Raw genomic sequence first — 15,531 nt, 5'->3', positions numbered from 1 at the left:
TCAGTTAGGCATAGGGAACTACATCCCACATCCTGAGTATCAGGCATCAACTAAAAAAACAACTGTTTTCTTTTACAAGAAAATGGAGTAAATTGAAAGATGAAGTTTATCACCAATAGCTAAAGAGCAGTGATACAAAACATTTGCAGACCCAGGAAAAACGTTCAGCAAGCTGGCCTGCAGAGTGTTATCACAGTAACTTGCTCTCCGTGTCAGTATAGCAGTGCCACTGTCAGTTTTGACTTTTCCTTTCCCAGGGCTACAAAGAATCACACAAGCAAGACGTTCGTTCACAAGATGCTGCTTTGGGGACCACAGCTACAAGTCTTTAAACTACTCACGTCTGCAGCTATAGGCAAACAACACTTAAGAGAGCAATTTTAAATAACTGGACTGTTCAGAAAGGACCAGAATTGGTCTAGAATAAAACCACTTTTATTCTGTAAGAGAGTCTACACCCTACTCCAGAATAGCTTCTTGCGCTACAGTTATGCCAATCAATTGTTGTGCATAGATAAAGCACCATTGCTATGGAGGTTCCTGTTAAAAACCCACCAAAAGTCCACTGCCAGCAACACATGCATGCGGTCTTGTGTGTTAGTTTTATGTGGGGAGTGGGGGTTTTGCATAGGTTAGTTTTTCATTTAAGCAATGGATAGGCTGATCCTTCTGTCTCCTAGGCCAAGGGCAAAATACTGTGTATAACTAGATGTACTGTACACTGCTATGTCAGCTGCAAAGTACAACAGAAATTTTTCCTGATGTAAAAATCAACGAGCAGAAATTGGATAAAAAATTATTATTCGAAGTATCAATGAATACAACAGAGAGGTAAAAGCTCAATTAGAACTTAAACTAGCCACTTCTGTGAAAGATAACAAAAAATGTTTTTATAAATACATTTATAGCAAAAGGCGGGGCAAGGAAAACTTCCATTCTTTATTTGACATGGTGGGGAATGTAGTTATCAAGGATGAGGAAAAGGCTGAGGTACTTAACACCTTGGCCTCAGTTTTCAACAATAAGCCAGAACCATCCTCAGGACAATCGGCCTCCTGAGCTGGTAGATGGGGATGGAAAGCAGAATAGCCCCCCTGTAATCCAGGAGGAAGTAGTGATCTCCTGAGCCACTTGGATGCTCCCAAGTCTATGGGACCAGACTGGACTCATCCTAGGGTAATGAGGGAATTGGTGGGAGAGCTCGCCAAGCTGCTCTCCATCATTTATCACGAGTCCTTGCTCACTGGGGAGGTCCCAGATGACTGGAAGCTGTCCAGTGTGATGCCCATCCACAAGAAGGGCCAGAAGGAGGATCTGGGAAAACTACAGTCCTGTCAGCATGACCTTGGTGCCCAGCAAGATTATGGAATGTATCATCTTGAGTGTAATCAAACAGACAGGACCTACAGGACAGTTGTGGAATCAGACCCAGCCAGCATGGATTTAGGAGAGGCAGGTCCTGCCTGACCAACCTGATCTCTTTTTATGACCAGGTGACCCTCTAGTGGATGAAGGAAAGGCTGTGGATGTTGTTTACCTGGATTTCAGCGAAGCCTTTGACACTGTCTCCCACAGTAAACTGTGGGAAAAGCTGGCAGCCCACGGCCCACTCCTTGCTGGGTTAAGAACTGGCTGGATGGCCGGGCCCAGAGAGTGCTGGTGAATGGTGCTGCATCCAGCTGGTGGCCAGTCACCAGAGGTGTCCTCCAGGGATCTGTGTTGGGCCCTCTCCTGTCTAATATCTCTACTGATGATCTTGATGAGGGGATCAAATGTATCATCAGTAAAGCTGCAGATGACACCAAGTTGGGTTCGAGTGTAGATTTGCTGGAGGATAGGAGGGCTCTGCAGAGGGACCTGGACAGCCTAGATAGAGTGCCAAATCCAACAACATGAGGTTTAACAGGACCAAATGCCAGGTCCTGCACTTTGGCCACAACAACCCCCTACAGCACTACAGGTTGGGGACAGAGTGGCTGGACAGCGGCCAAGCAGAAAGGGACCTTGGGGTACTGATCAATGGCAGACTGAACATGAGCCAAGAGTGTGCCCATGTGGCCAAGAAGGTCAAGGGCATCCTGGCCTGTGTCAGGAATAGTGTGGCCAGCAGGACCAGGGAAGTCATTCTTCCCCTGTACTTGGCACAGGTGAGGCTGCACCTTGAGCCCAGTTCTGGAGCCTACAGTTTAGGAAGGATGCTGGAGCATGTCCAGAGAGGTGCAAAAAGGTTGGTGAAACATCTGGAGCACAAGTCCTGTGAGGAGTGCCTGAGGGAGCTGGCGTTGTTGAACCTGGAGAAAAGGAGGTTCAGGGGTGACCTTAACACTCTCTACAACCACCTGAAAGGAGGCTGTAACCAGGTGGGGTCAGTCTCTTTTCCCAGGCAACAAGTGACAAGAGGACACAAGCCTTAAGCTGTGCCAGGGGAAGTTTAGGTTGGACACTAGGAAGAAGTTCTTCACAGAAAAGGTGATTTGGCATTGGAATGGGCTGCCCAAGGAGGTGATGGAGTCACTGTTCCTGGCGGTGTTGAAAAGACTGGATGAGGCACTCAGTGTAATGGTCTAGTTCACATGGGGGTGTTCAGTCATAGCTTGGACTCGATCTCAAAGGTATTTTCCAACCTAGTTGATTCTGTTATCCTGTGAATGGGCTTACACTGCTTTTTCTTCAGCTATAGACCCTATATAAGTCTCAAGAGGTGTTGAAAACACTTTCAAGTAAAGCTGTTTCAGATGAAAACAGAAGGCTGTTTTTTTGAGTTAAAAGTAAAAAAAGCTGCAACAAAACTACAAGTGTTCTGTAATTCAGACTTCACCTACATTTTTACAGAAACGTGTTTCTTCAGAGTAAAACTGGTTATTTTCCAGACCAAAACTATGTTTTCAAAGCAGTCAAGGAACAGGAGAACATGGATGGGATGCTGGCCATAATCCTAACAAGGGGAAAAAAAAAAAAAAAAAAAAAAAAGACTCTTCTTTCTTCACAATAAACCTAGAATGTTTTTCTGAATCTTTTCAATAATTCCCCAGGCATGCTGCACACATAGCAAGTGTATCATTAAATCATCCACGTCACATTATGAATTATCTCGTATGTCCAGAGATACAAAGAATTTTCAAATAATTCATGGCTAACTTGCTAACATAGTTTTGAAGTCCAGTTATCAGTCAAGACTTCCTTACCTCACTTTTCACTTTGTCATGGCTGCACGAAAAGCTATGGCATAAAACCATTCCCATTTGGAGGCAGTTTATTTGGTATATTTACTCCTAGCTACAAAAACTAGACTGCAGTGTTGGAGATTTTGAAGCACACTCAATATAAAAGCATAAACACACTGAGACTACCTGGCACATACCACCATTACCTAAATTAAGTTATTTGCAAGTGTGGGGCTTAAAGCTTCACACAAGGAATTTTTTAATACCTTGTGAAACCAAATTTCATGCTAGCTACATGTCATTCTGCAAATTTAGAATGTAGCTGTATAATTCTTAGTTTCATTATGTTACACATTAATTGACACAAGGTAGTGAAATTCCTGCTTTTCAGCTTCACTGGTAAAAAAATGAACTTCAAAAATTTGCATGAACTTCTGGATGTGACTTAACAGTATAAGCTACAAATTTTTCAACTAGTATCTCAAGCTGCAATGACCTTTCACTGCAGAACACACAGTAAGGAAAGCACATACCATAAAAAAAAAAAAGAAGAAAAAAAGTTGCTACTCACATTTTGAAAGAAAAAGTTACAAAAATGCATTGCCACAACAGCTACCTCAGAACACCACTGACAGTTTATTTCTTAAGCCTATCTAGAGTACTTTCAGAGGAAATTAACAAATTTATGAATTTACAAAGCACAGAAAAAACAAGTGTCTCAAAACTGAGTATTTCTTTGTTCTAAACTTAAAGCCTGGAGCACTGAATCCCCAATTTAGTGAGCTTATTTGGAGTCAGTGAAGGAAACACTTATGAAACAAAATCACTTTCATAATGGCTAATAAAAATTACACAAGTTTAAAGAAATAGATGTGATATTGAAGATGTAGTTCGCCCAATACCACAGAGCCAAACAAAACTAAAACTTAAGAACTTCACTTTAGACACTCATATAAGTTTTGACCCTGCACATTTACAATTCAGCTTCATTTTCTCACAGTGTCAAAAAAGGAGAAAAGCAAAAAAGCCCCCAGTGCTGCTGATACAAAGTTACTGATCCCTTTTTATTTTTGGGATTGTTCCTAAAACTGTTTGGACTGCTACTGAAGCCTCTGCACAACACCGAGCAGATGTTTAGTGCTGAACTTCAGTTTAAATTTATAGCAGGTGACTACCACTGCTGCAACGAGCACTTTGGTTTGTCCTCCTTTGTTCTACCCCCAGCTCCTTGCTTCCCCACTAATAGCACAGCATGTAAACACAAAAGCAACTTACAAAGAGTTAAAAAGTTACTACTCAGCCAAGCTGTGATTCCCGTCCACTTTTAGCCTGAGACAAACCTCGGCTAATTAGACTCAGGTTAACCTGCACTGAGAAAAGGTCAAGCCACATTGCATTATTTTGCATTTGCTTTGGGCTACTTGAATGCACATTATTCAGTGTTCACAGCTCATCTTATGAGCAGTAACCCCACTGCACACCCTTTATAAACAATTCTGGTTTTAAGACTCAATCCCATGTGTTGAGATAAAATACAGTTACAATACACTACCACTGGCAATACAAAGGCCAGAACCCGAAAATTTAGCATGCGGTTTTGCTTTCCTGGTCCTTAAAAAAAAACACCAAACCATTATTGTGCAGCTAAATACATGCTAAAACCGTGGAAGGAATTTACAGAATTTCCACTGTAAGTGACACTGGGAGTCTGTTTAACATCTGCCCACCTCTTCTCATGTAGGATTTAAATTTACTTTGTTGTTGAATTGGCACAAAAATGGCATTGTTTTTGTAAATGTAGATTATAATTTCAAGTGAGATACTCCTACAACCTGCACCCAAATGAACACTGAAATTAATTTCATGACAGCTTGGAAAGTTCCACTTACTTTAATTTTTTCCTAAAGCATCCTTCAACTCTATCAGATTCAAATGTCATTTTGTAAGTATTTTATTCTGTATGGATCCACATGTGTCTTTGGAGGTCCCAAGGTAAGCTCAGTAGTCCACAACCAGGAAAAATCTCCTCTGCTCCTGGTCAGAGGTCTTAATTTTTTCATTTTGGAAAGCTGTTGCAGAAACCTTTTGAACAATATGCAATTGTTGTACAGCAGAAGGTGCTGCAGAAAAAAAAGAAAAAGGAAGAATGGGAAGAGAGAAAAAAAGCCCTGAGGAGTAAAAAGTGTCTTAAGGGAGTTGGTTCTTTGTCTCCAAAAGAAATACCTCTTTTTACAAAAATGCATCAAAACACCATCCCATCAGGCCACAGTTCTGTATACAGGGTCTCTTGGAGGGTTCTAGAGAAAGTAAGAGGAAATGAGAGCGCCTCAATTTACATTTTAACTGGAATCCATACAGAGAAAGCTCCCTGTCTCTCAGGCTCCAGGGCTTTCTTGACTCCTGGCCACAGAGCAATCTTCCACTTCTATCAGCTGGTGCTCCTCTCATCAGCTGAGTGAAAGCTTTGTGTCAGGAGACTGGCCTTAGACTAGAAAAACAAATTCAGTTTCAGGATGTTCTCTACTAGCAGGATTCCCACAGCCATGAATAGCATTAAAGCAACAAAAAAATATATGTATAAAAAGATAATAAAAAAGGCACTTCGGCCAGTTAGTTCTTTATTTTACAAGAAAAGACAAAGAGGGGAGTAAAGATGCAAAGAAGCTAGGAGATGAAACCAAAACCCTGAACTCCGTCCAGGTAGTCTCTTTCACAGCTATGAAAGGAAGAAAAATTCTTTTTTGTTAAATTATCTTACCGGAGTTAAAGAGAAAAATCTTTTATCTCCCTCTATGCTCTTGCTTTGGAAGAAAAGTATCAAAATGTTGATTATTTAAGCTGCTATATAAGCATCCTGCCACATGAATTTTTTAAAATGTCACTTAATTCATTGCAATCCAAGCACAGCACAGAACAAGTAATGACTATACATGTATAGCTCACTTACAAAACTAATTATTGGCCCTAATAATGTCTAAAGCAACCCTCTGAAATGCTCGCAGTTTGCCCAGTAGGTTCATCCTTAACAACGGACATGATGTGACTGACACTCAGCACAACGCGTGAGGATTTAACTACACCATTCCCATTGTGAACACTAACTCGCTGTTGCACTCTTGCAGGCTGCACTGAAAACCTTCCCCACCTTGTCATTGGGAAGGACTAATTAAGTAATTTAAAATTGAGATGAAAACTCTTCTAATCAAGGATCAACTTTGGCATCTGTTTTTACGTTCACACTAACGTCGCTTTTTAGTAGGCGTACGTTCACGGGCAAATTCTTTTCAAAGAAAAACATTCAAATTAGAGGAGAACTTGGGCCAAAAGTACATCTGTTTTCATTACAAGAACTTGCCTAATGGAATTATTCTCTTCTCTGCAAGTCCTTGGAAATAAATTGAGAAAGAGCTTATATGCATACATAAAGCTAAAGTACAGTAAAGAACAGTACACATATCCTTAAACAGTGAAACACCTTCTGCTATGGCCAAACTTTACTGATCTCAAACCATTTATGATTCCTACTTAGATCTAAAAAGCAACAACAAATAAATACTGATTTCTTTTAGACTTTTAAAATATTCAAAAGGACATTTTTTTCTGTAATGAAGCAGAACAGATGTCACATACTTCAACGTGCTGTTTGAGACTGTTCCATAACCCTGCATGCTCTCTAAACACCAATAATAGTCTAAACAAAGATGGAATCAAAATAAACGAAAGACACAAGTGACAATGAGAGTCAGCATTATCCTGCAGATTAAAATATACTGTCACAAGAAATGGACTGATGCTTCCACATGGAAACATCTCATCACACCTGCTCTCATATAAGCAGACTTCTGCCTTTCAAATGTGAAAAATGACAAAGTGCCCAATGGCAACATTCCTGTAATTTGTTCATTTAGCATCAGCGCCATTTCTACACATCCTTGCTTCGTGATAATGCCCAATCTACATCAGAAGTTCACTTTCATATTTTATCATATTTTATTCTTCATTTTAAAAAAGGACAAAGTAAAAAGGCACAGCATTCCTCGGAGAACTCAAAGCCAGGAGTCTACTACTTCAATATGCATTATGTACCAAGACTGCACCTACAATACAGCTAAGATATTCTATTTGTTTACTTTCCTCTGGTGGCTTGTAGGGGCAAAAATTCATTTCAGAACTTCATTTTTAGTCTCGTCCAAGCAAAAGAACTGATGCAGAATTGCAAAATTCTTAGAATTCTGAAACGTAATACTAGGTTAATCAGGCCAGAGAAGCATAGTTTTTCAATAACATGCACATGTAGTTCTACTACAGCCTTTTTCTTTCTTCTAAACAAGCAAAAACTTTCTTCTGAAGAAAGTCCTTACAAAGTAAGGCCTTTCCCTCTCCCTGGTCCTGCTACAGTGCTTCTTTGTGGCTTTCATCATCAGAACAGCCTCAAGAGTAAAGATGCTCTTTCAGTGTTTAAACACTTTACTAACCCAGCTTCTGTTGTACAAGTCTCGGTGTCCCTTCTCTGGTGGTGCACATATCTGGGGCAAAAAAATCAGCTCTATTTTTTTAAGGGAAAGATTAAGAGAATCCCTCAATTCAAGTTCTCACAAGACCAACCCTGTGTGCCTGACTTACAGATCATATGTCTGATCTCAACTTCTGTACCAGCAAAGTCCTCAATGGACTCCTGGTATTTCCCTCCCATGTTCACTTCCCTACACCAATCCAAAGGGATGCACTCACTCAAATAAAATGATTGCTGAACTTTAGGTTCAGTAGTGATGCTTGTAGACCTGAAACACTGTCAGCATGCACCATTAATCTCCCTCCTGCACAGCTCCTCAAAAGGACAACCATCAAACTTACACAGCACAGGATGCCACAGATGGTGCTTTCTGAAGCATTCATTTCCCTATGCTCATTAGAAAGGCTGCCCACAGCAACAAGCTCTGATACAGACATTGACACAGTAAAAACGAACTCCTGACAGACATGTAAACACACAGGCTGAAGCTTTTGTTCCCAAGTCCATGATACTCCAAAAATCAACATGATTCATTTTCTACGTACAATAGATACCTACCAGAAAAGTGCCAACAAAGGCTTGAGAAGTCCTTAGGCCCAAAGGGACCTACCTTTCTGGTGAGAGACCAGTCCTGGAGAATGTTCTGCTACGTACGACTTTCACTCCAAAGGGCTCCAGTACGCAAGAAACCACAGCAAGCAGCCACAGCTTTCCCTCTGCAGCTTCCTGCAGCCTTTTACACATGTTGAACCCCAAACACTCTGAAGATCAAGAACAGACACCTGAGTTTGGTGTTTTGCAGAAAGTCAACATAGAAAGAAAGATCAGATTCAACTTGTGGCAGCTAGTGCTGCTGGCATGACACACAACAAGACCCTAAACCAGCTGGCGCTTCAGAGGAACTGCAGGCTTTGTGCCCAAGAGTATCACATTACAACAGTCAGGAGAAAAGTGATGAATAGGTAAGTAATTGAGGTCAGGTCAGCCTCTGACAAGGGAGAGTTTTCTGTCAGCCAGAGGCAAGAGAAAACACTCTGCGAATGCTAAGCTCTTGTAGAGCAGATGGGGATGCTCTCGACAAAGCCACATGCCAAAGTGCAGGGATGTACTCTTCACACACGGCAACTTTGTAGGGTTTAACAATTTTCCAGATACCATCACCATTATCACCTCCATCTTACCCACATCTGGTTTCAGCTTACAATTCCTCTTTCCCAACCCTCAACTTTGATTCTTCTTGGTTGTTATTTACATTCTATCCTTTCACATACACATCATTTGCCTACTGCCAACACACACAGCTACAGTCAGCTTGCCTACTGGTCTGTAGAGAAAAGAATTCCTTTCTAATACCAGAGACCTAGCAGGGGAGCTGCAGATTTACATCTTTATTTCTGATACGCACCTTTACACAAATGCCAATGGAAGGAATACTAGGAAAATATTTAGGGTCCATTACTCCTCTCTGAAGAGGCAGCTTTCAAAAAGGAAGCACAGCCAAAGGGCCAGTCATACCAAAAATGGTTCCTAGTGGATGTGTGTTTTTACATGACTGATGTTTCTTTTAAGAAGTGCAAAGGAAGAAAGCCTGGTTAAGCCACGTGCTACTGCAGAAGCAGAAAACAAAATGTGTAGAGAAACCTCATGACAGAGTGTATTCCCAACAAACCTAATGCTGCTCAAAAGCAGAAAACAAATTGACACATACATTTTTATGTAACTCAGCATGACAAAGAAATTGTATTTCTTCAGGTTTTGTTGGAGGTGACACTTTCTTCTTTTCTTATCAAACACTGCAAACTGTCACTCAAATTTCTGTTCCTCTGCTCTCCCTGCCTGTTCCAGCAGTAATCCTGCAGATGGCACTAGGGACTAAGAAATTTCTTTCCTATTTTTCTTGTCGGAGGTATTTTACTCTGCATTCATTTCTTGTTCATTGAATTGTACCACAGAACACATCTTTTAAGCATCTTGATTACTTAAATTTGATAAAAACTACCCTGTCCTCCCGCTGCACCTTTCAGATCTCTTCAGAAATTTAAAAAAAAAACCCAAACAACCACCCTTTATTCACCAAATATTAGGCATTTGTAATAGATCGTATAAAATAATGGATGGATAACACCAGTAATTTAAGTAAAATGGCATACTTAACAGAGGAAACAAAGCCTACACATAAGATTGAATAACAGATAAACTCACATAACAGACAAAAATGTGACTTTAAACTTAGGATGGTGTGTTGTTGCTCCTTTGAGATACCCAGAAGATGAATTCATTCAAATTTAATCTTTCATGCTTTCCATGAAGCTATTCCTATAAAATTTAAAATTCACTGTTCCCATAATCATCTGTGGCTTGATTATCTCACAGGATCCAGCAAACTCATCTGAATTGGAAAGATACTTTTCTTCTTGCTCAGTGCACCTTTTTTAGCTAGACAGATGGTACAGCAGTTTCAGAGCAGAAAGTTAAGTATCTGACAAACAGCTGGAAGATTTTAAGCATCTCACTTACCCTGTCTGGGAGGGCAGCCATTCTCAGCTTATCTGAGATTCTTCAAACAAGGTATTTAAAGAAGAGCATTGAAATGCATTTAGTTGCTAAGGCAAATTAAATTTCAGAAAACATAAAGAGATGACTGAGCATGACCTTGGCTATCCTTAAAAAGAAAATAGATCTGTAATCTTCTCTTTTTATGGCCAAGACAAAACCAGTTGTTAAAATATTCAAGGCATACTTGACACCTATTCACCTCACAAGGCTAGACACCCTGTGAAAGACAAACACATCCTTTCCTACACTGATCTCTCATGAAGATGAAATTATCATGAAATAGAGAAGGATTGCTCCTGCCAGATACCAACAGTTGAGCTCCCCTACTATCTCAATCCTGCAGTGAGGGGGTGAACAGAGAAAATCTAGACAGAAACCCAAGTTCATTATTTAGAAGTACTCTTCACTGCTGTTTGCAGAACTACATTAATAACTGAAACCAATGTGCACTAACAGTAACAGCAAAGGAGGACAACTACAATATGCAAGGCCATTCACCCATATTTTGGAATCAAGGAGAGAAACAGAACTGTTTAAGCTTTTTTTATTTCGACTAAAAGAGAAACTAGCAGAGAGCTAGAGGAACCTCAGGTGGTGCTGCAGAGTTTAGAAGCTCAGCTGCTACTTCAGATGCAGGGACAAAAGTGTCCTTACAAACTGCCAACACAAAGAGGGAAGTAGTCACTTCTCCAGAAGAAGGCAGCCTTCCTAAGGAACCTAAATATCATGCATTTAGAGTGCACAATACACCACCTCCATCAATGAATTAGATCACCACAACAGAAAACAAACCCAAAATGAAGAAAACACCTGTTTTTTTCTTCTCCTGGATTAGGGAGTTACACAGTAGTTCACAGAAAGGTCAGACCAGTATCGTACATAGCCAGTGCACAGGAGGGACAGGCAAGAGCAGGGAAGAAAAGAGCATCATCTCTCCCTTCCAGCAGCAACGGCCACCAGACCAACTCAGTTGCTTGTGAAACCACAATCCAAGACCTCTCTGGCCAACTCTGCCTCTTGCACTCAACACAATGAGCCTTAAGCCTCTTGTTAAAACTATCCTACTACATCACTTAAAAGTCAACCAAAACAAAAAGATCTCTTGCATGCTTTCTGAAATAATTATGCAATATATCCAGAAAAAGTTTTATTAACTGAAAATCTATCTACAAGTTTCTCCTGAATCATTTAAAAAAAAGCTCACAAAAGCATTAGTCATGTTCTTCTAGATGCAGATTTTTTTTATTCTGCCTTAAATTTTTTCTTCCCCAAAGAGGCAATTAAAACTCAAATAAAATAATACAGCAGTAATAAATATATCTTACGTATTAATCCTATACAGAACAAATGGTCTTGATACTTAACTGAGAAGAGAAAAAAAAATTGGTTTATTTCTGAACTCTAGTGTCTATATGGGTCACTGACACAGTGACAGACACAGTGGTCTGACAAACAACATCTTCCATAATAATCCTCCATTTCAGCACAGCTTTCATTTGTTCATCACAAGAATCACATTTCTTTGTGTTTTTCTTGCTCTGTCCCATTTCTCCTCTTCCATAGTGCTCTTCTGAACCAGAAGATTGATAAGCAAGAATGTAACAACTAAAGGAAGAATAAAAGGAATAAAACTTATTAGAGCCCACTATAACCAGAAACTTCCCTTGCCAAAGGAAAAGCTTTGTAAAAGTTTTAAGTCAAAGAGTAGTTACAAGAGCCAATACAAGATCTCAGATGAAGTATTAAATCCCTCAGCAAATCATGGGTTTAAAATTGGAGTTGCTTCACTACAAAACAGAAAGCTATTACAGTAAATATTTTTAAGTCCCAACCAACTAGGAAAGCATTTCTAATTCCTGCATAAAAATGTATGCATGATAATGCTTGGTCATTGGCATGCTCAGATACCACCAATACTTCTGCATTTTTAACTAGTAAAGGTTCTTCTTCCCTCTAATTCTTCTAGTATATAACTCACATTCCTTTTGAATTAAAAAATTTACATTGCATTCCTTTATGTATCATATGTTCTCTGAAGATTAGTATGAAAACCTGGACACAAACCAGAAAACTAAGTATTTCCAACTTTACTTGACAGGTACATGCTGATGCTGAAGAAAGGCTGTCAGACTGTGTATGCACAATTCAGACATGCACTGCAAAACAAATGAAGTTCATGAACTGCTGTCCATAACAGGAGCTGCTTGTCCACTGAACTACATCTTTCTGTTGTTTTCAATTTAAAGTTATGAAAAGAACACATACGGTTCTTAGCTTTCAAACGCACTACACAGGCAAAAACCTCTTGAAACCACTGGAATGCTCTGGATGCAAACTGGAATTGTTTCATGGGTTTTTAACAATCTTAGTGTGATGAGCCCTCAGCATGCACATACTCCACCCTGACTTCTCTTCAATCTGACTTCTGTAACATACACCTCTTCCTTTTCCTTCTGAAATCTGTGGGTTTCTTAGCTCCTTCCTCCCTCATTAACTGTTTCTCTAATAATTTAGTGGTAACACTCCAATTCCCCCCTTGCTAGGAAATCTGTCAGGAGACTTTTCCTTTGCTTGAAAAGCTACCTTGCCCCTGGCTTGGCACATTTTGTCCAAACTGCCTGGTGTTCTTTTTGCCATTATCAAGCAATCAACTGAATCAACTTTTGCCAAAACTGAGAACCAAACTTCTTTTCCAGAGGACCTTATGCTTCATTTCTTATTCTGTGTAAAATATTTCAGCTGTTAATTGAATGCAGTATAATTAATAGCAAATTAAAAGACATAACTGTCACTTAAAAAAAAAAATCCAAAAAAAAACCCAAATAAAACCAAGCACCTTTTCAACACTTTCATCAGCAAACAGAAGTCTGCATCTAGTGCATTCAGACTATTTGCCTCAGGCAAGCAAGACCTCTGCATGGTATGTCATCATTATTTTGTGCTTTAAAAACTATCAGTGGGGCATGCATCCTTAAAATAGCATAGGATAGTGTTACCTGGAGATTACCTTCTGCCTCAGTCTAAAAATGTGTTAGGACCCCTTGTGCATGAAGCAAAAAAAAAAAATAAATCAGGTTGGAAGCAACTTTCTTTACATATGAAATAAACAAATACTCTCTTTTTTTTCCAGTATCAGAGGATGCCAATAAAATGTTCCCATTTACTTTGCATTATGACTTTCAGCATCTCTGTAAATAATGTTTTCACTATTTGACATCCCAAACTGCATTTTTATTAATAACCTAGTTATATTGAATTTGTAACAGCCAAAACAATCTTATATCATTTGTAGGGAAAAAAAAAATCAAGCATTTTCCAAGTTAACTGCCAGTAGTGTTTGAACAGAGGAATTCACAATAGTGGATAGCAAAAACGTTAAAGAGGAATCACCAAAACATCACGACAAAACTGAAGTTTACCAGTTGCACAACATCATAGGCAAATTCCAATCACATGCAATTACCCACATTTAAGTTTTTCATAAACTTTTCAGTTAATATTTCAGCTCTTGCACCCTGGTAAGCAGAGGCTCCAGGTTAGGACACTGATTTTTTTTTTTTTTTTGGCTCCCCAGGGGGATTTCCACAACACACAGACTGGAAAGAAGAATGTGGACATGTGTTCTGATCTCAAGGTATCTGGGGCATTACGCTCCTGCCAGGTTCTGAGCCCATACCCCTAACGTGGCACTGTACACACCAAGTTGCCACAATTTGCCCAGGAAAAAGACTTGCCAACAGCCACACAGACAGAATGAAGAACCCAGCCTGGGCCTCTTATGTCAGCAGCCAGCACTTGAACCACTGAACACTGGGAGAGCACACCAAGTTCAACAACTGAACTCATCTAACTTAGCATCCCACTTTTGAAAGATTAAAAAAATGAAAACATATGATAAAATTTTAATTACAGGATAATTTTGCTCTTTCCCACTGGCTGCAGGCATTGAAATCTGTTATTCTGGAAGATTATTAGGAAACTAAAAATACTTGCATATTAAAAAAAGTATGAAATGGGGATTTAAAAAGAGACTCTTTTAGTGATATCTCTCCCATAAGATACTGTAAGAATGTTCTCACAAAAAAGTCTTTGCTTAAGGCAGTTTCTCCTCCCTCTTGTTCTTCAACTAGACTCCAAAAAAATTCTTCCCAGTAATTAACACAATTAAAGGCACAATGATGAAAGCTAACTTAAAAAAAAAAAAAAAGAAGAAAAAAAAAAGGTGTAATGGCTGAACTCTTTACCCTACTTTATTTTGTGAATGTATCTTTTACTGTAACTTAAGACACTACAAAATAAATTGCAGCTTGGCTACAATACTCACACATGGGAAAACACAATTTAGGTTTGTTATTCCCTCTTTCTCATAAATCAGTCCTGGGCTCATTTTAAACACATGCCAAATATGACCTAAATGTATCACATCTTCAACAAGTAATCATACACGAGAAGAGGAAAATAAGCATTGGTTCAATCCCCGCAGCCCACAAGCCAATGATTAGGTTACCTTCTTGTAATTGTATCCAGTTATATACATACATGAGAAATAGTTTAAGCAAAGGGAATACATACTGAGATCAGGATATGAAATTAACACCAATAAACCTGGCTCTGTATTTTGTCCATTTTCTACAAAATTTCATGTATGCAGTTATCAGTGCCTCGTTTGGTTTTACATTAAATTTCTGTGGCCCTCAACTTCACAAAGCAATGTATTTCAATGGGTCCTAATCTTTCTCTTCCACAGCAGACAGGAAAATATGTTTCTGGTGATATCTTCTAACTGTCCAAGCTGATCCCTGAAATGCTGGACACAAACCAGAAATCAAAAGCAAAATAGCAGACTTGTTCAATGGAGAAGCATACAACAGCCTATTAGAGAATTATGCAGCAAATATCATCCCTCTCCACTGTTAACATAGTAAAACCTCCTCAGGGAACAGCTTAACTCACCTGTAACTTAATCTAAAATTTAAAGATTTAAAGCCTAAAGTAATTAATTAAAATAATTGAGATCTCTTGTGAAAGAATAATTCATCATCCACAGGGGAGGGAAGAATTTGAAATTCTTCACATCAACAAATGATGACGTTTTTGAGGTAATCTAATGCAAAATTCAATTTTTAAATAAAATTACATCAGGTATGGAAACACAATAGGCTACCCACGCCATAACAAGCCTGCAGGCTTCTGCCTTTTGTGTCTCAGTAGCAAAAATAAATAAATATTCAATGGTTTTTGAATTCATAAAAATCATAAAAGGGAAATTTAAAGCTAGAAGACAGATAGCTCGCTCTT

At 39.2% G+C, this 15,531-nt stretch overlaps 1 protein-coding gene across 3 annotated transcripts in view; it reads right to left on the bottom strand.

The window, feature by feature from the left end:
- The window catches only part of PDSS2 (decaprenyl diphosphate synthase subunit 2), a 119,068-nt gene that overhangs the window by 91,114 nt on the left and 12,423 nt on the right, over positions 1–15,531 (bottom strand). The gene's annotated exons all lie outside the window — the stretch shown is intronic.

The sequence above is a fragment of the Aphelocoma coerulescens genome, chromosome 3 (assembly GCF_041296385.1).
Source record: "Aphelocoma coerulescens isolate FSJ_1873_10779 chromosome 3, UR_Acoe_1.0, whole genome shotgun sequence".
NCBI classification, from domain to species: Eukaryota; Metazoa; Chordata; class Aves; order Passeriformes; family Corvidae; genus Aphelocoma; species Aphelocoma coerulescens.
Note: the sequence above shows the minus strand (reverse complement) of the source record. Positions and strands in the feature narration are given on the sequence as shown.